This window comes from Narcine bancroftii, chromosome 5 (genome assembly GCF_036971445.1).
Source record: "Narcine bancroftii isolate sNarBan1 chromosome 5, sNarBan1.hap1, whole genome shotgun sequence".
Lineage (NCBI taxonomy): Eukaryota > Metazoa > Chordata > Chondrichthyes > Torpediniformes > Narcinidae > Narcine > Narcine bancroftii.
The window spans coordinates 210,412,393-210,434,171 of record NC_091473.1 but is presented as its reverse complement, the minus strand read 5'-3'; the positions used below and the strand labels follow the sequence as shown (position 1 = coordinate 210,434,171).

General features: G+C 48.3%; 1 protein-coding gene across 2 annotated transcripts in view; it reads right to left on the bottom strand.

Moving 5' to 3' along the window:
* The window catches only part of LOC138764694 (diacylglycerol kinase beta-like), a 137,305-nt gene extending 115,745 nt beyond the window's left edge, over nt 1-21,560 (bottom strand). Inside the window, exon 1 of one of the 2 annotated variants that reach the window (XM_069940923.1) lies at nt 21,542-21,560. The gene's annotated coding sequence lies outside the window, so the exon portion shown is untranslated. Of the gene's footprint in view, nt 1-11,509; nt 11,635-21,541 lie in introns of those variants that run through there. The other variant, XM_069940922.1, reaches the window with a different exon arrangement.
* Nucleotides 21,561-21,779: the final 219 nt, after the last annotated feature.

Here is a 21,779-nt window from a genome sequence, read left to right as displayed (position 1 = left end):
ACTTTGAATTGTTATGCTGAGTGACGGGCACAAAGAGAAGATGGTGTATGTGCTTCTGAGTGATCACAAGATACAAGAGCAGAAGTAGGCCGATTGGCCCATTGGGCCTGCTCTGCCATTCAGTCATGAGGTGATCCTTATCACTTGGCCCCGTTCGCCGTAACCTGAGATGCCCTCACTAATCAAATACCCGTCAATCTCTGCCTCAAATACACCCAGCGACCTCGCTTCTGCAGCCACCTGTGGCAAGAGGTTCCGCAGACTCATGACCCTCGGGCTCTGTTTTAAATTGACGCCCTTTTATCATGAAGCTGCAGCTTCTTCCCTACCATGATAAATAACCTGGCCACATCTACTCTGTCCAAACCTTTCAGCATTGAAAATGCCTCTATGAGATCCCCCCACCCCCCCACCAACCCTTCTGCACTTCAATGTGTACAGTCCAAGAGCTGACAATCGTTTCTCAAATGCCGGGAAATGTTATATGGGAAACTCTGAAGTAGGAACGCAGACTGTGAATGTCTGTACTGTGGATTTCTCTCTGATGTGCACATAATTCTAAATCTCCGCACACAATCATCAGTGGAAGAGAATGACAGGAAACAACAGTGTAACAGGGTCCACGTGCCCCCCACCCCCCCCCCTCGTTCCTGCTCCAGCACAGCAGGGCCTCTCTCTCTCTCTCCGCAGCCTCCCTCCTCAAGTCCTATAGTCCAGTGACCTCTACTACGGTGGCAGATCCCCAAGAAACACATTGCACTCTGACTCCGTGTATCCTCCACCATTAGGAAGTGCTCATCCAGCTGGCAGGAGTTGACTCACCTCCCTTTCCACTTTTGGTACATCTGCCAGGAAGATTTTGCGGCCAGGATTTTCACAGTCTTGCTTCCCGAGAGTCGAAAAGAGGAAAGCTCCATGTATGTCCAGAAGACATAAGAGCAAAAATAGGCCATGCAGCCCATTGAGTCTGCCCCGTCACTTAATCACGAGCTGATCCATTTCCCCGCTCAGCCCCGCTCCCTGGTCTTCTCCCCATAACCTTTGATACCCCGGCTAATCAATCTCTGCCTGAAATAGACCCAGTGACCTGGTCTCCACAACCGCCTGTGGCCATAAATGTTACCGCCCTTTCACTGAAGGAATCCTTCCTCATCTCTATTCCAAGTGGATGTCCTTCAGTCCTGAAGTTGTGCCCTCTTGTCCTGGACTCTTCCACCTTGGGAAACAACCTTTCTACATCTCCAACGTCAGCACAGCCTTTCTTAAACGAGGAGCCCAAAACTGCACATAATACTCCATGTGAGGTCTGATCAATGCCTTATAAAGCTGAGCATCACACCTCTGCTTTTATATTCTAGTCTTCTTGAAATGAATGCCAGTATTGCATTGGCCTTCCTCATCGCCATCTAAACATGCAAGTTTACCATCAGGCTATGCTGCACGAGGTCTCACAGGCCCCTTTGCATCTCGGTATTTTCAAATTTGGCCCAGAAGCCTGTGGCCTGGTCTGCGTTTTGGGCCCAGAAGCCTGAGGCCTGGTCTGTGCTCTGGGCCACAGAAGCCTGAGGCCTGGTCTATGGTTTGGGCCACAGAAGCCTGAGGACTGGTCTGTGGATTGGGTCCCAGAGCCTAGCCTACAGAATTCCTCATCTCCAGGCCATAATCAGCGAGGATTGGGAAGAACATCTCCATAATTTCTATCAGTAGTGGAGCACCACAGGGCTGGGTTCTTAGCCCCCTGCCCTTCTTTAAAACTATGTCCATGTGGCTCCATATTACAATAACCATCTACAAATTCACTGTAGTGGGTTGCATAAAAAGGGGCCGTTACGTCACAGACCAGCAGCAATGGAAATCCACCAAGAGAGAGTTAATGTTTTTCTTTTAAAACAATAACTTTATCGATAATTACTAATAATAAAACATCTTACTTAAATTTACCCCAACTATGCACGAATATAGGTGTGCATGTGTGCGCATGTATGAGAGAGATACCCAAACCGTTACAGCTTAGGCACAATTCTGGAAAGTCATTCCAACGTTCAGTCTTACAAATTCTGTGTTGAACCGCAGACTTTTAAACTGTTGCCCAGAGGTAATTATGAAGGAGGTGGGAGAGACTGAGTGCCTGGATGGCCAAAGACTCCCGACTGTGGTCCTTGCCCACAGCGCCCTTGCATGGGCTGGGCCCAGCCTCAGCACGTCCCCCTGCAGCCTGGAATGTGCCAGTTGGTAGTATTCCCCCCACCGACAAATCTGCGTGCTTCAAGACCAACAGATTTCGGGCAGTCCGAAGGCAGTGTTTCACTGAGTGACAGTTAACCCCCTGTCGCACTTGGGGCACCTCAAACCATTGTGCGACAGACACCCCTGTGCTCAACAAGGAGCATTCAATCTTCTCTTGCAGACACACATCTCACTCAGATTTTGGAATGGTAACATTTTTGCTGCCTGTTCTGAAAGTCGGTCAAGTCAAGTCGAGTACAGTTTATTGTTATCTGATTGTTCAAGTACAACCCGATGAAATAATGTTCTCCGGTCCTCGGTGCAAAACGTACAGACACACAACCAGACATAACACAGATACAGGCAAACAATACATATGCAGGAAAAGTCTTCACATATACAAATAAATAAATAAATAAATAGATTTTGTTTTGTGTAAGTGAGAGTCTCGGATGGTTAGTGCGAGCAGTTCCTTTGATCATTCAGCGTTCTCCCTGCCCGTGGGAAGAAGCTGTTTCTCAGCTTGGCAGTGCTGGCTCTGATCCTCCCGTATCTCTTCCCCGACGGGAGCAGCTGAAAGATGCCGTGTGCAGGGTGGAAGGGGTCCTCAATGATCTTGCGCACCCTCTTCAGACAATGATCCTGATTGATCACATTGATGAGGGGGAGGGGATTCCAGTGATTCTGCCTGTCACTTTCATGGTCCTGTGGATTGACCTCCAATCCATTTCCCTGCAGCACTGTGATGCAGCTGACCAGAACACTCTCGATAGAGCTCCTATAGAAGGCTGACATAATGGTGTCCAGAAGCCTTGCCCGATTCAGTCTTCTCAGTAAGTGCAGTTGCTGTTGCACCTTCCTGACAAGCGAGGAGATGTTGAGTGTCCACGATAGGTCACTAGTTCAGTGAACTCCAAGGAACCTGATGCTCTTTACTCTCTCCATGACAGAGTTGTTGATGCATAGTGGAGGGTGGTCACTCCTGGTCCTCCATAATCATCTCTTTCATCTTGTGCACATTGAGACTCACGTTGTTACTCTCGCACCATTTCCTGAGACTTTTAACCTCTTCTCTTCCCCCAGACCCTCAGCCAGATCCCATGATGGGAGTTTTGAAAATGAAAATTCCCATTGAACTTGCAGGCAAATGCGAAGGGCAGGACTGACGCTTCAGTCAAAGGCTCAAGCAGCTTCCACTGCACGTTCAGAATATGGGGTTCAGTAATGGGTGAAGGATAGGCTTGGAAGAACATCCAGAGAAAGCATGCGAGAGAGGAGGGTTTGAGCTGATAGGGAGGAGGCAACAGCATGAATTACACCTGGAGAATGGAGCTTCGAACTGTAGAGGGATTGAGAGAATGGAATGGAATCCGGGTGGGAAGGAGTAGTTGAGGTACCTGTGGGTGGGTTTGTAGAGAATGTTCATCGACAATTTGTCTCCTGAGATGGAGACAGAGGGATCAAGGAAAGGGATGGGCCAAGTAAATTTGAGGTTGGGGTGGAAGTTGGCAGCAAAGCGAATGAAGCCAACGAGCTCATCACGGGTACATGTGGCAGCACCAAAGTAGTCATCGATGTAGTGGAGGAAGAGTTGAAGAGCCTTACCCATGTGGGAATGCAGCAGGGATACTCCACGTGGCCAATAAAAAGCCTGGCACAGGTGAGCCACCATTTTGATCTGGCTTCTTTCCAGCTGCCATCAGATTCCTGACCAATCAATGAACCAAAGACACTGCCTCACTTTGACTTTTCAAGCACTAGCTTTATTTATATTTTGTAAGGCCGTTTGCCCTGTGACGCAGCCATGAAACAATGAGTCTTGTGACTTTTCATGATAATAAATTCTGATTCTGTTTTTGTTTCAGATTCCAGCAAATGCAACTTGATTTGATTGAACTGTTGTGAGCACACTCAAAATAGGTCACTGGTGAGATTTAACAACCTTCTCCTGTGAATAACCCTGTAAAGAAGGAAACCATCAACAAACAGTCCACTCCCTGATCAGATTTAGTGCTCTAATGGGTTCCCAGGAGAAGCAGGGATTCGTGAACTTGCTACAGCATCAACATTTGGCCCATACGGATTCTCAGGGCAATGCCCTCAGACCAATCCCACTGATTTTACCCCACAGCCCTGCAAATTACTTTCCCTCAATGTGTTCAATTGCCTTTTCAACTTTAAGTGTATGACCTTCAGATACAACCTGACAAAGCAGCGTTTCTCCGGGCCATGATGCGTGTATATATACACAGTGGAACCTTATTTTAATGCCATAGTTAGGTTCCCAAAAAAAATCACATTGCAATAAAAGCGGGGTCAAGCTATACACACACATCCATCGCGACAGCAACCCAGCCCTCCCTCCGCTGTTCACAGCAGCACTCACCACCCCCCCCATCCATCCATGCGATGAATTCCCCACCAACATAAACATTACTGTACTGAATTTAATCATTTAGATGCACAATTTCTGAACATTTGCTCTGCCACAGCGTGTCATTCTCTGGTGCTGCATCGTTTAAAATGGGCTTACTTAACGTCCGACCTCAAGGAACGGAACATGGACATTAAAGGGGTCCAATGACTCATTATGTTCTATCCAAATTCGCGTTAAATCGGACTTCCACGTTTTATACACACACACACACACACACACACACACACAGACAAGATACGCACACACACTCAGACAAGGCATGGACAAACACACACACACACAAGATATGCACAAACACACACAAACAGACACACTCAGAGATGGTACACACAAGTACAGACAAGGTACACACAAACACACACACAAAACTTGCTTGCCAAATTCCGCTAATGGGCAAAGCCTGAACCCAAGATGACCCCGTCCACCTCAATCAAATTCAAGTCATGCTTATTTTCATCTTATTGTAAAAGTACAACTTAATGAAAAAACGTTCTACTGTCCTCAGTGCAAAAAATGCAGACACACAACCAGATATAACACAAAGAAGATAGACATAGAACAAATATTTTATCAATACAAATACAGTAAATATTGTTTTGTACAAATGAGAGCCTCGGATGGTTAGATCAGTTCCTTTGACCATTCACCATTCTCATTCCCCATGGGAAGAAGCTGTTCCTCAGCCTGGCAATGCTGGCTCTGATCCTCCTGCATCTCTTCACCGATGGGAGCAGCTGAAAGATGCCATGTGCAGGGTGGAAGGGGATCCTCAATGATTTTGTGCACCCTCTTCAGACAACGATCCTGGTTGATCACATTGATGAGGGGGAGGGGATTCCAGTGATCCTCTCTGCCACTCTTATGATCCTCTCAGTCAATTACCCAGGGGTGCCCACCAACCTGACCAGGGTGCCACTAACTGCCTCTGGACGCTCTGTGTGAGCTGCCTTAATTCAAACCCCACTCCCCACTCTTCCACCTTCCCAGCACCAAATTATTAGAATTTTAATGTCCAATTCGGTTGTTAAATATATAATAATATGGTGAGAAGTTGGAGGACTGGGCGGAGGAGGGGGTCAAACCCTGCCCGTAATCTCCAAGAAGGGAGAATTTAGGAGCCCACATGATGAGCACGACACAACCCGGCACTGCCAGGAACAGGCACCGAACTACCTATCCCCCAACTTGGGCAAATAGGTAGTTTGGTGCTCGTGCTGCTACCTGGTTGTGCCGTGTTTGAAGGGTCTCACTCCCTCTCCAGACAAAGGGAACACCATCTATTAAATAATCTGGGGCAGCTTGATTTGATGGATAAATCCCTAACAAAATAACTGTGACCTCCCCCCCTCCCCCGTCGTGCTCCACACAGGTGCTACTTTGCTAACCAGCAGGCACCAGTTATTTACAATGAGAGTCTGGAATCAAAGGGCCTGTTTATAACTTGTCCCTGTGATATTTTATTATCCATGTAGACTAGCACAACATTATACACAGTAGATGTAGAGTCCTTTGTTTTGTTCTCTGCACTTTTCTTGGAGCTGTCTGAGGGCAAAGACCATGTCAGTGGTTCCTCTGTTTGCGCGAAAGCCGCACTGTGATTCTGGGAGAATATTCTCGGCGACGCTAGGTATTATTCTATTTAGTAGAATCCTAGCGAAGATTTTGCCTGCAATGGAGAGCAACGTGATTCCCCTGTAGTTTGAGCAGTCTGATTTCTCGCCTTTGTTTTTGTACAGGGTGATGATGGTGGCATCACGAAGATCCTGAGGCAGTTTACCTTGGTCCCAACAAAGCTTGAAAAACTCATGCAGTTTGGCATGCAGAGTTTTGCCGCCAGCCTTCCAGACTTCTGGGGGGATTCCATCCATACCTGCTGCTTTGCCACTTTTCAGTTGTTCGATTGCCTTATATGTCTCATCCAGGGTGGAACCTCATCCAGCTCTAGCCTTAGGGGCTGTTGAGGGAGCTGGAGCAGGGCGGAATCTTGGACTGAGCGGTTGGCACTGAAAAGAGATTGGAAGTGTTCTGACCATCGGTTGAGGATGGAGATCTTGTCGCTGAGGAGGACTTTGCCGTCTGAGCTGCGCAGCGGGCTTTGGACTTGGGGTGAGGGGCCGTACACAGCCTTTAGAGCCTCGTAGAAACCCCTGAAGTCGCCAATGTCCGCGCTGAGCTGTGTTCGTTTGGCGAGGCTAGTCCACCACTCATTTTGGATCTCCCGGAGTTTGCGCTGAAGATGGCTGCATGCGCGACGGAAGGCTTGTTTCTTCTCTGGACAGGACGGCTTTGTAAGGTGAGCCTGGTGGGCAGCTCGCTTCTTTGCCAGCAGCTCCTTTGTTGACCTCACCAAAGCCTTCGACACCGTGAGCAGGAAAGGGCTTTGGCAAATACTAGAGCGCATCGGATGTCCCCCAAAGTTCCTCAACATGATTATCCAACTGCACGAAAACCAACAAGGTCGGGTCAGATACAGCAATGAGCTCTCTGAACCCTTCTCCATTAACAATGGCGTGAAGCAAGGCTGTGTTCTCGCACCAACCCTCTTTTCAATCTTCTTCAGCATGATGCTGAACCAAGCCATGAAAGACCCCAACAATGAAGACGCTGTTTACATCCGGTACCGCACGGATGGCAGTCTCTTCAATCTGAGGCGCCTGCAAGCTCACACCAAGACACAAGAGAAACTTGTCCGTGAACTACTCTTTGCAGATGATGCCGCTTTAGTTGCCCATTCAGAGCCAGCTCTTCAGCGCTTGACGTCCTGCTTTGCGGAAACTGCCAAAATGTTTGGCCTGGAAGTCAGCCTGAAGAAAACTGAGGTCCTCCATCAGCCAGCTCCCCACCATGACTACCAGCCCCCCCACATCTCCATCGGGCACACAAAACTCAAAACGGTCAACCAGTTTACCTATCTCGGCTGCACCATTTCATCAGATGTAAGGATCGACAATGAGATAGACAACAGACTCGCCAAGGCAAATAGCGCCTTTGGAAGACTACACAAAAGAGTCTGGAAAAACAACCAACTGAAAAACCTCACAAAGATAAGCGTATACAGAGCCGTTGTCATACCCACACTCCTGTTCGGCTCCGAATCATGGGTCCTCTACCGGCACCACCTACGGCTCCTAGAACGCTTCCACCAGCGTTGTCTCCGCTCCATCCTCAACATCCATTGGAGCGCTTACACCCCTAACGTCGAAGTACTCGAGATGGCAGAGGTCGACAGCATCGAGTCCACGCTGCTGAAGATCCAGCTGCACTGGATGGGTCACGTCTCCAGAATGGAGGACCATCGCCTTCCCAAGATCGTGTTATATGGCGAGCTCTCCACTGGCCACCGTGACAGAGGTGCACCAAAGAAAAGGTACAAGGACTGCCTAAAGAAATCTCTTGGTGCCTGCCACATTGACCACCGCCAGTGGGCTGATAACGCCTCAAACCGTGCATCTTGGCGCCTCACAGTTTGGCGGGCAGCAACCTCCTTTGAAGAAGACCGCAGAGCCCACCTCACTGACAAAAGGCAAAGGAGGAAAAACCCAACACCCAACCCCAACCAACCAATTTTCCCTTGCAACCGCTGCAATCGTGTCTGCCTGTCCCGCATCGGACTTGTCAGCCACAAACGAGCCTGCAGCTGACGTAGACTTTTTACCCCCTCCATAAATCTTCGTCCGCGAAGCCAAGCCAAAGAAAAGAAGATACACAGTAGAGTAGTCATGCTCATCCCTCCACCCAGTCTCGTGCCTCGAGGAAGGACCGCGGTCACCCCATCAGCAGCGGGGTCTCGGTCCCATCTATCAATTCGGGTTCCGCCAGTCCCAAAGCCACCTGTCAATCAATGCTCGCGTTTGTAAAAGGGCACTGGAGTCCGAGGTCTCTCCTGCAGCGTCAGCGTCGCTCACGGAAAAGTCGGTTGACAACTGATTCAATTGGACGGAAGCGGAGTGAGTGATCACTTTAATTATTCATGCTATTTCAATTATGAACGACAGAAGGGTTTCTGGAAATTGTACCCAGAGTTTGCAAATTGCAATGCTCACTGTAAATGGTTGAAAGGCGGGGCTGTGGCTGGTACAAGCTGGTGGGGCGGGGATTGTTGCTGCGCAGGGACTGGACAGACTTCCCCAAATTCAGCCCTGCGTCAGATCCCGGCGATGAGGACCCGCCAACTGCTGGAATCAAGGCAACCCACCACCGGCCCAACCCCGCTCCTCCTCATGCACCCCTCTCCACCGGGCTATTTGCCACCAGGCCCACCGATTCTACTCTGCCAGCGCCAAGCACGGCGTGCACTCGCACACCCTGAGTACATACCTGGCGAATAAATTTAGAATATGTGAGGGGAGGGCATCACCGGGGGGGGGGGGGGGGGGGCGGGTGCTTGGGGGCCCGTGTCGCAGTTAATCCGTCACTGCCCGCGATATGTTTCGATCGGTAGGAGGAAACCGGAGCCCCCAGAGAAAACCCAAGCAGACAGAGCGTATAGACAGAGCGCGACTCAAACCCCGGTCCCGCTCACGAGTGCTGTCAAGGCGTTGCGCTCACCGCGCCGCCAACCGTACCGCCCTGTCTGTTTGCCTGTTGCATCTGGTTGTGTTTTACACCGAGGACCGAGAATGCTGTGTAATCTCTCTGATGTATAATCTAGTGGTATGGTTAATTACCTGCATATCATGATTTGTTTTATGAAACTCAGGTGAGGCCTAGTCTTTTAGTTTACATTGGGTTTTGTTCAGGATCATATGCGATCCCTCTGTTAAATATAAAATGCTGACTGTTGGGCAGTTGAAAAGATTCCTGAAAACAATAGCACCCATTCCGGTGTGGATCCAGATTCGCGAGGCACATGTCCACTCTGTCACTGAAAGCAAACCATCCTCTTCATCACTTGTGCCGAATGCAGCCCTGTCAGGCACCTGTGGGCTGGTCAATCCCACCAGATGATAAACTGACACACAGACAGCAAGCGTATTTACACAGCTTGTTCTTGTGAGATGCAGAACTCCAACAAGAAGTGAAACTGGAAAGTCCGCAGGCACCGTGGTTCAAGTGAAAACACAGCACTGGAGAAACTCCGTGTCCTTTATGTAGCGAAGATAAAGATGCATCACCGACATCACGGACAAAATGTCGAAAAAACCGACCATAGAACATCACAGCACATTCAGGCCTTTCGGCCCTCGATGTTGTGCCAACCCATATATATACTAAACCATCCCTATCCTGAAACCCGGTATTTTTCTTTCATCCATGTGTCATTAAGAGTCTCTTAAATGCCCCTCAATGTTTCAGCTTCTTTTACCATCCCTGGCAAGGCACCCACAATTCTCTGGGTTAAAAAATACTTACCCCTGACGTCTCCCCTAAATCTCCCCCCCCCCCTTCACTTTGTACACATGTCCTCCGGTGTTTGCTCATCCTGCCCTGGGAAACTGGCACTGTTTATGCCTCTCATAATTTTGTGGACCTCCATTAAATCTCCTCTCATCCTTCTACCCTCCAAAGAGAAAAGTCCCAGCTCTGCTAACCTTATCTCACGAGGACTTGTTCTCCAATCCAGGCAACATCCTGGTAAATCTCCTCTGCCCCCTCTCCACAGCCTCCACACCCTTCCTGTAATGAGGTGACCAGAACGAACACAATGCTGGCATAAACCAAACGTTGGAGAAACTCAGCAGATCAAACAGCGTCCATAACGTAGCAAAGATAAAGATACATCGCTGACGTTTCGGTCTTGAGCCCTTCATTAAGGTACGGACAAAATGTTGTCAGGGCGTCCGAACAAAAAAGCAAGGGCGGGAGGGTGCGTGTGGGGAGGAGCACAGTCCCAAAGGCAGGAGGTAATAGGTGGAGAAGGGAGGCAGGGTACAGCAGGGAGAGGAGGGATTATTTTTTAATTTAGAAATGGAGCATGTTAACAGGCCATTTTGACCCACGAGTCCGTGCCGCCCAATTTACAGCGCGTTAACCTACACCCCCGGTACGTTTCGATCAGTGTGAGTAAACGAGAGCACCCCCCCCCCCCCCCCCCCGTCCAATGCAGACAAGGGGAGAACGTACAAATTCCTTACAGACAGCCCGGGATTCAAAGCCACGGTCCCGACCGCTGGCGCCGTAAAGGCACTGCACCAACCGTGCCACCCGGGAATGGCTGGGTAGAAATGAGGGGGGGAAGGGGGTGGAGAGCTGAAGGGAAGGGAACAGGTTAGCGGAAAGCGAAGTTCTTGCCCCGTCCTGCTGGGAAGATCAAGTGCCAATTTTCTGGGGAGGGGTGGGTGGGGGGAGTTCTTGGTGGGACAGTACACGAGGCTATGGGTAGACATGCGATTCTGGGAGTGGGAAAGAGAACAGGGGAAGGGAGAGCCGGAGTTAGCAGGAAGCAAAGGGTTAACTGGACCAGCTGAAATCTCACACGCCAGTGGAAATCACTCAGCGCCTGGCCACATTGCCGAGGAGGGTGGAAATCAAACCAGGGTCCTGAGAATTGCTGGCAGGGGAATAATTAGGCGACTCTTTCCAAGAGCCCAGATTTGAAACCGGGACCACAGAAGTTAATATTTAACGTCAAAATTGTCGCAATGAAGTCTGCAATCACGAGGGGGCGGGGGGGGGGGGGTGGAATCAGGGTCTGCACTTTAGGCTGCGCTATCTCTTTCTGAAGTTTAAGCCGAGGAGGCGTTGAACCTGTTCCCTGGCTGGTCGGACAACTCCAGCCCTCAGCTCCCCAATCCCCCACCACGGATCAGCCTTTCGCCCCAAGCGCCCGGTTTGTCGGGCGAGGAGGGAGTGCAAAACCGCTTCCCGCCCCCCTCCCCCCCCACCGGCACGGGGATCCCTTCTTACCCTGGACGGTCGCTCCTGGGCCGGCGACAGCGGGGCAAATGTCAGCGAGGCGGACGCAGCGAAACGATCGGACTGGATCCCGGCTCAGCCCGGAACCTGATTTCTTGCTGCGCGCAGCACCGAGCGGAGGATGAAGACACACCCCCCCACCCAGAGCAGAGCAACCCCGCTGACATCAGCATCTCTGCCGGCCCCTCCAGCCCTCCCCTTCACCCCTCCCTCCCTCCTTCCCCACTTCAAACCACCTCCCTTCCACCTCACCATCAGGTCAAACAGGAATAAAAAGAAGACATAACTGACGTTTCGGGCTTGAGCCCAGGACCAGGGAATGGGACAAGGGGTGACAGGCGACCGAATAAAAAAGGTGGGGCGGGAGGGGAGGAGCAGGGTCCCAAGGCCGGAAGGTACCAGGTGGAGAAGGGAGGATGGCTGGGTGAGAGGGAAGGGGGGGGGGGGGGATGGAGAACTGGCAGGGGGTAAGGGCGACAGGAGAGCAGGTTAGCGGACACCGGAGGAGTCGATGTTAACGCCATTCCCAAACGGTAATCTCAAGTCTTATCCCTCCACTTTACGGGGGGAGGGGTCTTGGTGGGATAAGAGACAGCGTCACCACAAATCGGCTTGGGGGGGGGGGGGGGAGCGACGACAATGTAAATACTTGATAATAAAAGTTTGCCGTCAACAACCAACCCAGTTCCAACTTCAAAACAGCTGTAAGGTTTCTCTCTTTCACTCACTCATACACACATCCACCCTTCACACACTCGCATGCCCCCACACGCACTCGCCCCACACGCACTCGCCCCACACGCACTCGCCCCACACGCACTCGCCCCACACGCACTCGCCCCACACGCACTCGCCCCACACGCACTCGCCCCACACGCACTCGCCCCACACGCACTCGCCCCACACGCACTCGCCCCACACGCACTCGCCCCACACGCACTCGCCCCACACGCACTCGCCCCACACGCACTCGCCCCACACGCACTCGCCCCACACGCACTCGCCCCACACGCACTCGCCCCACACGCACTCGCATGCCCCCATACGCACCCACACCCCCCACCCTCACATTCACACCCACTCACACTCACACACCCACATTCAGACCCATCCACTCACTCATACACACCCACACTCACATGCACTCACACACTCACATTCAGACACATCCACACTCACACACCCACTCACACTCATACACATGCCCATTCACATGCACACTCACACTCCCACACCCATACACATACACACCCATTCACACACTCACACTCATACACACCCATTCACACACACACACCCACATTCACACACCTTCACACCCATACACATGCACACATGTGCACTCACACACACCCACACTCATGCACTGCCACACATGTACACACATGCCCATGCACACATATGCATGCACACCCACATACGTACACACACACATACAGGCATGCACACGTGCGCGCGCACACACATTGCACAAAATACAGCCTATGTGCAAGTCACATCTCTCTCTTACTGTGTGTGTCATTAGAATATCATTTGAAATAGACTATATACTCCACTCTTACCGAATAAATGCAGACAGACCCAAAAATCCATATCATATGGATCATATTGCAGTGCAGTGTTATGGCTCAGCAGTCCTATGTGTTCAATTGCCCAAACCCTGTTTTGTTACATTGCACTTCCTCATACATACACGAGTAGAAAAACATTAAAATTAAAATCACGACCTGACATTGAAGTGAGAAAACAACGCTTAAAACCAAAAAAGTGATTACTGTAGAAATATTTATCAGATTTGTACTTTCCAGTTCAAATTTGCTGCAGAATATGATTAATTAGATGAAAATTGTTGCTGGATAAGCATATACGAGGTGTTTTTAAACTTTGGAACATTGCCCAACAAAAACAAATATATTCATTGTTTACAACATAATCAGGAATGTCTCGCCCTCTATCCTTTATTCTTGCAGTCAGCATCACACAAAATCATCCCACGGATAACTCAGTGCCACCTCAAATCACCACAGTTTAACGTTAATGCAACACAAAACAGATGGATGGCAAGGTTTGCATAACACCACTCAATGCTTCAGTTCTTTGTGCAGAGAATTATTGCAAATGACAGCCCTGACCTCTTAAACGTAACTATCGATGGTTTTCAGGAAGATTTCAGTAACGAGAAGTGCAGAGCCCACTATCAATGAGATACTGGTAATACCAAGGATACCGAGCGTGTACGTCACCCCAGATTGGATACACATTATAACACAAGGCAGGAATGGTTCTTGAAACCTCCACTTCCTTTTCTTTTCAAAAAAGTTTTATTAATTTTAATACAATAAAATTATATGGATAGTTACACATAATTAATAAAACAATCAGTATATCAAAAGCAAACGTAAATTGTAAAACATGGTCCTTTTTTAAAATATTGGTGTTTACATTATAAAGAATTAAAGAGTATATTTGTAGCAGTCACACGAGGGTGAACCAGTAAGCAAACTTTACTTGAATACCTCGTGCTGCTTTTAAGGGGATGATCCACTTCCTGTCTGGGGTGCACTGGTCTAAGGGAGTCACTGCCTGCCCAGCAATGCACAACAGGAAGTGGCGACATCCCCCGGGCAACACGTGCCACCAAATGCAGGCCTCTCCTGAGAGGGGAAGTGGGGGGCCCACGCAATCTTGTCTCAACTGACTGGGGCAGCGATTCGGCCCGTCTAACCACGTGGTCACTCGGCCTGCTACACCACCCCTGCCCTCCCCGAATCGCTGCCACCCTTTGAGCAAGTCACAGTACTTTAGGCGAGCGGACTCTATGTCTGACCTGGAGAGCTGGCTCGAGTCCAAATGTGCTGCCTTGAGGCAGTAAATGGTAAACATGTCTAGCCGCCCGCCACAGTCCAGGGTGAAAATGACACCATCGTGCTGCAAAACCTTGAATGGGCCTTCGCATGGGCATTGCAGGGGTGTTCCTTGCTGTTCTCTGTGAACGAAAATGAAGTCAGTGGACTGCAGATCCACAGGGACGTGACAGGGTGGAGAGCTGTGCCAGGATGGTGGCAGAGGTTTCGGCTTACCCAGGAAGTGGCGACATCTCCCGGGCAATGCATGTCGCCAAATGCAGGCCTCTCCTGAGAGGGGAATGGGTGGGCCATGCAATCTTGTCTCAACCGACTGGGGCAGTGATTCGGCCTGTCTAACCGCGTGATCGCTCGGCCCGCTAAACAGTTATATATTGTGCTGTAAGATTCAAGAGAAAAAAAGAATTATTACAAAAAACTTTCCTCGTGATTAAAAAAAAATCCAGAGGACAACCATAGTAAAGAAATAGAATTGAACAATGCACACAAAATACCCAAAAGAAATAAATATATATATTTTTTAAAATAAGAAAACTAATATTAGAAAAAAGGAAATAAAAGGAAGAAAAAGTGAAAAGAGTAAAAGGAAAATAAAAAGAAAGGAGAGCCAAAACAAAGAGAAAGATCTCGGTACCCCTCTCTAACGATTTTGCCAGATGCTTTACGTGATTGACATGAAAGAAAAAATGAAGGGAGAGAAACAGTGTGAAAAAGAACATGGAAAATACACTCGTCAGACAATTCAATTCCATTGAAGTAAAATGATAAAATAAGAAAGTGAGTCGTACAGGATCTGGAATCTGAACTATTAACTGAATAATGAGTCTTTTCCATATTCCAACAGGACTTGATGTCCCGTAACCACTGGCCATGAGTAGGCGGAGTAGCTTCCTTTCATTTAAGTAAAATCCCACACCTCACCAAAAGAGGTAGCATGACTCTGAACCAGAGATAAAGAAGAATCATCTCCTCCCATTGTACTGAAGAGGGCCACCAATGGGTTCCATACCAAATCTATATTAGAAATTGTGGACACAGTGCTGAAAACCTCTCTCCAGTATTTTTCTAGAGGAGGACAAATCTAGAACATATGAATTAGTGATGCTTTTCCGCTCTCACACCTGTCACACTCCGGGCTCATATCAGAGCAAAAATGAGACAATTTAACCTTAGACATGTGTGCTGTGCACCATCTTGAATTGCAATGAAGAATGACGAAGAGCTATTCACCAACTTAAGCATTGTGACTCAACCCACATCCAATATTGTCAAACTTAAATCTTGTTCCCAAGCATTTTTAATTTTAACAAATGAAATCTGTTTTAAACATAACAATTTCTCATAAATAGTTGGTATTAAACCTTTACAAGAAGGTGTGAAACTAAAACAGACTCATCTATAAAATTTGATTCAGACACTCTTTGAAAATCAAAAAATTGTGATACAAGAAAATGTCAGATTTGCAAAGATCTGAAAAATTGCAATTTGGACAGGTTAAATTTAGCAGAAAGCTGCTCAAATGATGCAAAAATATCCATCAATGAACAGATCCTTCAAACTTTGAATTCCCTTTCTATACCATTTCTGAAGAATAGCATCATGGTTGAAAAGGTTGAAAAAAGTGATTGGATACAATAGGCTTGAAAAAGAGAAAATATGAAAAGCAAAATGTGCCCAAAATTCTCACAGAATGTTTAACAATGGGATTGTCTATTAACTTGGTTGAAAGTGAAAGTGAAGAGTTGAAAAGCACTATAATTGGACAAATTTTGGGGGGGAATTCAGCTGCATTAATCCCCATAATGGAACAAAAATCAGAACAGATTAAAAAAGATATAAACATTTAGGTGAGATATTCATTTTAATAGAATTTATACAGTTAACTAAGGTTGTAGATAAAGGTGACTTTACTTGCTTCACTTGTTTGAATGTTGCAAGATAATTCTCCTTAAAAAGGATGTTTAAGATTCTTTGTAATACCAAGATAGATAAATTGATTATTAACGATCTTAAAAGGAAAACCTTCATACATTGATACAGGAGAATTTGACGGGAGAAGTAAACTTTTCTGCAAATTCAATTTATATCCTGAAAATTGACTGAATTGTGAAAGTAATGAAATCATATGGGGGAAAGGGAGGAAACTGGATCCAAAAATGAAAAGTAAGAGGTCACCTACACAAGGAAAGGCGTTATGTTCAATCCATTTCCTCCCAGGATGTCCTTGCACTCACAGATCAAATACTAAAGGACTTAGTGGGCATCTTTGACGTGGCAGATTGTAAGATGAGATTGTTGTAAATTAGTAAGAATTGTGGTGGATGGACGTGAATACAATAAATTAACCTATGTAATAAAATCAGAACCAAAATTAAAATTTTCAAGAGTTGTAAGCAGATGTGCCCATTCTATCTGATCAAAAGCTTTTTCTGCATCCAATGATCGAACACACTCAGGAGATTTCCCAGAGGGCAAATACACAATATTCATTAAGCAACATACCAGGAATATCGGTTTTTAATAAACCCCATTCAATCTTCAGAAATAACTGATGGTAGTATGTTTTCCACCCCACTAGCTAAAATTTTAGCCAAAATTTCATCAAAATTTATAGAGAAATTGGTCTCTAGGAGGAATGTTTGGTTATGTCTTTATCTTTCCTGGCAATTAAAGGTCTGCATGCACACTAAATTAATCTGGAAGTTTACCCCTGATTAAATGAGCACCACACTCAAGTAAGGTGTGAGCCATTGAGAAAATAATTTGAAAAATTCCGCAGAAGACCCATCGAATCTGCAACTTCCACTTCCAAACAGTCGAAGGTTGCTGCTTTCTGTATTGTATTTCTCCGTGTGCACCTCACCCCACAGCAGATCACCTGACAACCCTGAAATCCTTGTGTACGGGCAATTGTTACCCTTTTCTGCGCTGGCGCATGGCCACTGGGGTGTGAGCACTGACAGCTCGAAGAGGAAGGAAGTGGCAATGCAGCTCAAGAGCGCAAACATCAGTTAACATGAGAGGCAGCCACCTCGGAGGAGTTTACATTTTCAAGTAGATTTGTGTTTTTCTTTACTTTCCCACATCTCTAATTCACATCTGACAACCTTCAATGTTGTTCTTCCACATAGATTAAACTATGGGTGGGTGGGAGTGTGGAACAATAACTGATTTGGGAGGGGGTATGGCCTGCTGATGCCCCCCATGATGCCGACCATAAAAGTACGAGGCCATGAACAGTCACAGAGTTAAGGGGAAGCATGGGTGGTGGGGGGGGGGGGGGGGGGAGGGTGAATTTGAAGACTGCAGCAGTTGGAATCTGAGGAAATCTCTGGTCCCAGGCCTGAAATGTCGAACATTCTTTATCTCCCACAGAAGCTGCTCACTCAATGAGTCCCTTCAGCAAATTGTTGCTGGAGGGTGAATATTTCACCCACATTGGACAAAAGATGAGGACATTTTGTTGCATCAGGGGGCAGAGGAGTCGAGGGTAGATGAGCGGGAAATAGAGGAGATGCAGGTGAGGGCTGAGTTGATGGAGGTGAAGGGGAAGCCATGTTTGTGGAAGAAGGCAGACATTTCGGAAGCTCTGGACTGGAAGACCTCATCTTGGAAACAGATGCAGTGAAGATGGGGAAATTGAGAGTAGGGGATAGAATCCTTGCAGGGGACAGGATGTGAGGATGTGTAGTCCAGGTAGTTGTAGGAGTTGAAGGGTTTCTAGTGAATGTCGGTGGAAATCTTGTCTCCCGAGATGGAGACAGAGATATCCAGCAAAAGGAGAGAGTTACCGGAGATGGACCAGGTGAGTCTGAGATCCGGATGGGCATATTCATCAAACAATACAGAACAGTACAGGCCCTTTGAACCTTGATGTTGTGCTGACCCATATATTACTTCGAAAAAATAAATACGAAACCCTCCCTATCCCGTAACCCTCTATTTTTCTTCTGTCCATGTGCCTGTCTAAGAGTCTCTTAGATGCCCCTAATGTCTCAGCCTCCACCACCAACACCGGCCCCCACAAATCTCTGTGTAAAAAAACTTACCCCTGATGTCTCCCCTAAACTTCCCTCCCTTCACTTTGTACAGATGTCCTCTAATGCAGAAAAAACTTTGCGAGATACAGAACAGCTGGTTCAGCAAGAAGGCCATGAAATCCAGGGCTCTGCAGACAGCCATAACATAAAGTACTTCTACGATGTGTTTAAGGCTGTATGCAGACCTCAGTCCTCTGGCTCCTCCCCCCTCCTCAACACAGATGAGACGCAGCTGCTGACAGAGAAGAAGGAGATTCTGGAGTGGTGGGCTGACCACTTTAACAACATCCTTAACTGCCCTGCCGACATCACTGATGATACCATTGCCCGCCTGCCTCAGGTAGAGATCAGCAAGAACCTCGACACCCTCCCCACAGTAGATGAAGTCAGAGAAGCAACTCTCCTGTGGCAAAGCACCAGGACCCAATGCAATCTCTGCTGAGGTATACAAATCAAGAGGCCCTGTCGTGATGCAAAGCTGACTGCATTCGTCCAGTCCATGTGGAGAAATGGATAGGTCCTGCAACCGCTAAAAGATCCCAGCATAGTCCAGATCTACAAGAGGAAAGGCAACCACCAGTCTTGCGACAACCACCCAGGCATCTCCCTCTTGTCCATTGTGCGGAAGATCCTGCTCAACTCCCTTCTCCAACACCTTGAGCAAGGTCTGCTCCCAGAAGGCCAGTGCGACTTCCGTGCTGAACGTGGGACCGCAGATATGAGTTTTGCTGCGCGTCAACTCCAGGAAAAATGCCATGAGCAACACAGCGACCTTTTCATGACCTTTGTCGATCTAACCAAGGCTTTTGATATGGTCAGCCGAGAAGGCTTACGGAAGATTGTGGAGAAGTTTGGCTGTCCCAGCAAGTTCATCACAATCATCCAGCAGTTCCTCGATGGTATGATGGTGAAAGTTCTGGAAGACGGCGATGAGTCAGAGGCCTTCCTAGTGACAAATGGCATCAAAAAAGGCTGTGTTCTCACTCCAACTCCGTTCAGTATGGTATTCTCTGCCATGCTGACAGATGCCTTCCGTGACTATGAAGAAGGAATCCACATCAGGTACAGGACTGACGGCAGGTTGTTCAACCTTGGATGCCTGCAGGCAGTTACAAAGGTGCAAGAGATTTTCATCGGAGATTTCTTGTTTGCTGATGACTGCGCACTCAACGCCAGCACAGAGCAGAAGATGAAATGGACGGCTTCTCACAAGCCTGCAACAACTTTGGTCCCACTATCAACACCAAAAAAACCGAAGTTATGTACCAGCCTGCCCCAGGAAAACCATACCAGGAGCCGCACATCACGGCGAAGGGCCAGAACCTTCAGGCAGTCAACAACTCCACCTACCTGGGCAGCATACTCTCTCACGCAGTGAACATAGATGCTGAGGTCAACAACAGGATTGCCAAAGCCAGCGCTGCCTCTGGGAGACTCCATGAGAATGTCTGTGAGCGGAGAGGACTCAGCCTACCAAGCTGAAGGTCTACTGTGCAGTGGTCCTTACCACCCTCCTTTACGCCAGCGAGACCTGGACTGTCTACAGCAGACACACCAAACAGCTCAACCATTTTCGCCTGAGCTTCCTCCGCAGACTCCTCCACATCAGGTAGCAAGACAAAGTCCCCGATGCGGAAATCCTGGAACAAGTTGGGCTCTGCAGCATCTATACCCTCCTGCTGACATGAGGGCTGGACATGTGGTAAGAATGCCAGACAGCCGATTGCCTAAGCAACTGCTGTGCGGAGAACTGTGTCAGGGCAAGCGCTCAGTCGGGGGGAGGGGGGGGGCAGAAGAAACATTACAAAGACTGCCTCAAAGCATCCTTCAAAGGCCTGGGTGTCGACCTCAACACGTGGGAGACCCTTGCCCTTAACTGTCTAGCTTGGTGCAGCAAGATCACCACAAGAGCCTGTGCAGCTGAAGTCAGGCACATCACTGAGGAGAACGAAAGCGTGCTGTGTGCAAGGCCCAAGCAGCACCTACTGCCACGACAGCACCCAAGCACTTGTGTCCCACATGTGGGCAAGCCTTCAGGGCCCAGATTGGCCTAATCAGTCACCTCCAGACCCACAGTCACCAGTCTCCCATTTGATTTTGAGGCCATAGTCATCTTCGACTATGAAGGACAAACAACAACATGTCCTCTGGTGTTTGGTAATCCTGCCCTGGGAGATGGGCGCTGGCTGTCCACCCTATCTATGCCTCTCATAATCCTGTAGATCTCTATCAAGTCTCCTCTCATCCTTCTACGCTCCAAAGTGAAAAGTCCCATCTCTGGGAGTGAACCACAGGGTGGGAGTGAGAGCAAGAAAAACCTTGCCTCATAAGACTTGTTTTCCAGTCCAGACAACATCCTAGTGAATCTCCTCTGCATCGTCTCCACAGCTTCCACATCCTTCCTATCAAGAGGTGACCAAAACTGAAAACAATACTCTTAAGTGTGGTCTCCACTCCTGAATTCAGTCCCCCTATTAATGAATCCCAATATCCATAGGCCTTCTTAACTATCCTATCAACCTGCGCGGTGGCCTTGAGAGATGTATGGATTTGAACCCCAAGGTCCCTCTGTTCATCCGCACTCTGAAGTAACCGACCATTAACCCTGTACTCAGCCTTCTGGTTAGTCCTTCAAAAAAGGCATCACCTCACGCTTTTCTGCATTGAACTCCATCTGCCACTTCTCTGCACACCTCCGCATCCTGTCTACATCCTCGTGTAACCTTCGACAACCTTCAGCTCCATCCACAACTCCTCCAACCTTCCTGTCATCCGCAAGATCTCTGACCCATCCGTCTGCCTCTTCATCCAAGTCATTTATAAAAATCACAAACAGCAGAGCTCCCAGAACAGATTCTTAGGGCACCTCCATTAGTCACCGACCTCCAGGTTGAATACTTCCCTTCCGCACAGCCAAGGTTCCACTGATCCTGTCCGCACCTCATGACTTCTTGGATGAGTCTAGTGGGGGATCTTGTCAAATGCTTTGCTAAAATCCACATAAACCACATCTACTGCCCGACCCTCATCAATTTCTATTGTCATGCAGACTGATTCTGGAAATCAGTAAAAGCAACAGGGTTGTCACAGTGGAAGGCTTTAACTTCCCCATTACTGACTGGGTTGTCCTTGCTTCGATGGCGTAGACTTTGTTGAGGGGTTGTGGCCGTCAGGAAGACGAAGGTCAACTATACACTAATGCCTCCGTCGCAGGGAGACAGTACAAAACTGACGCAAAAAAAAGAATGATCCTTTGATCCAGCAGAACCTGTTTTTCCTGCTCTCCCTCCCATCCTGCGGTTCCCTCCCAGACCCGAGGCAGAGTTTGAGCAGGAAAGCTCTCCTCTGAGCCTCGAA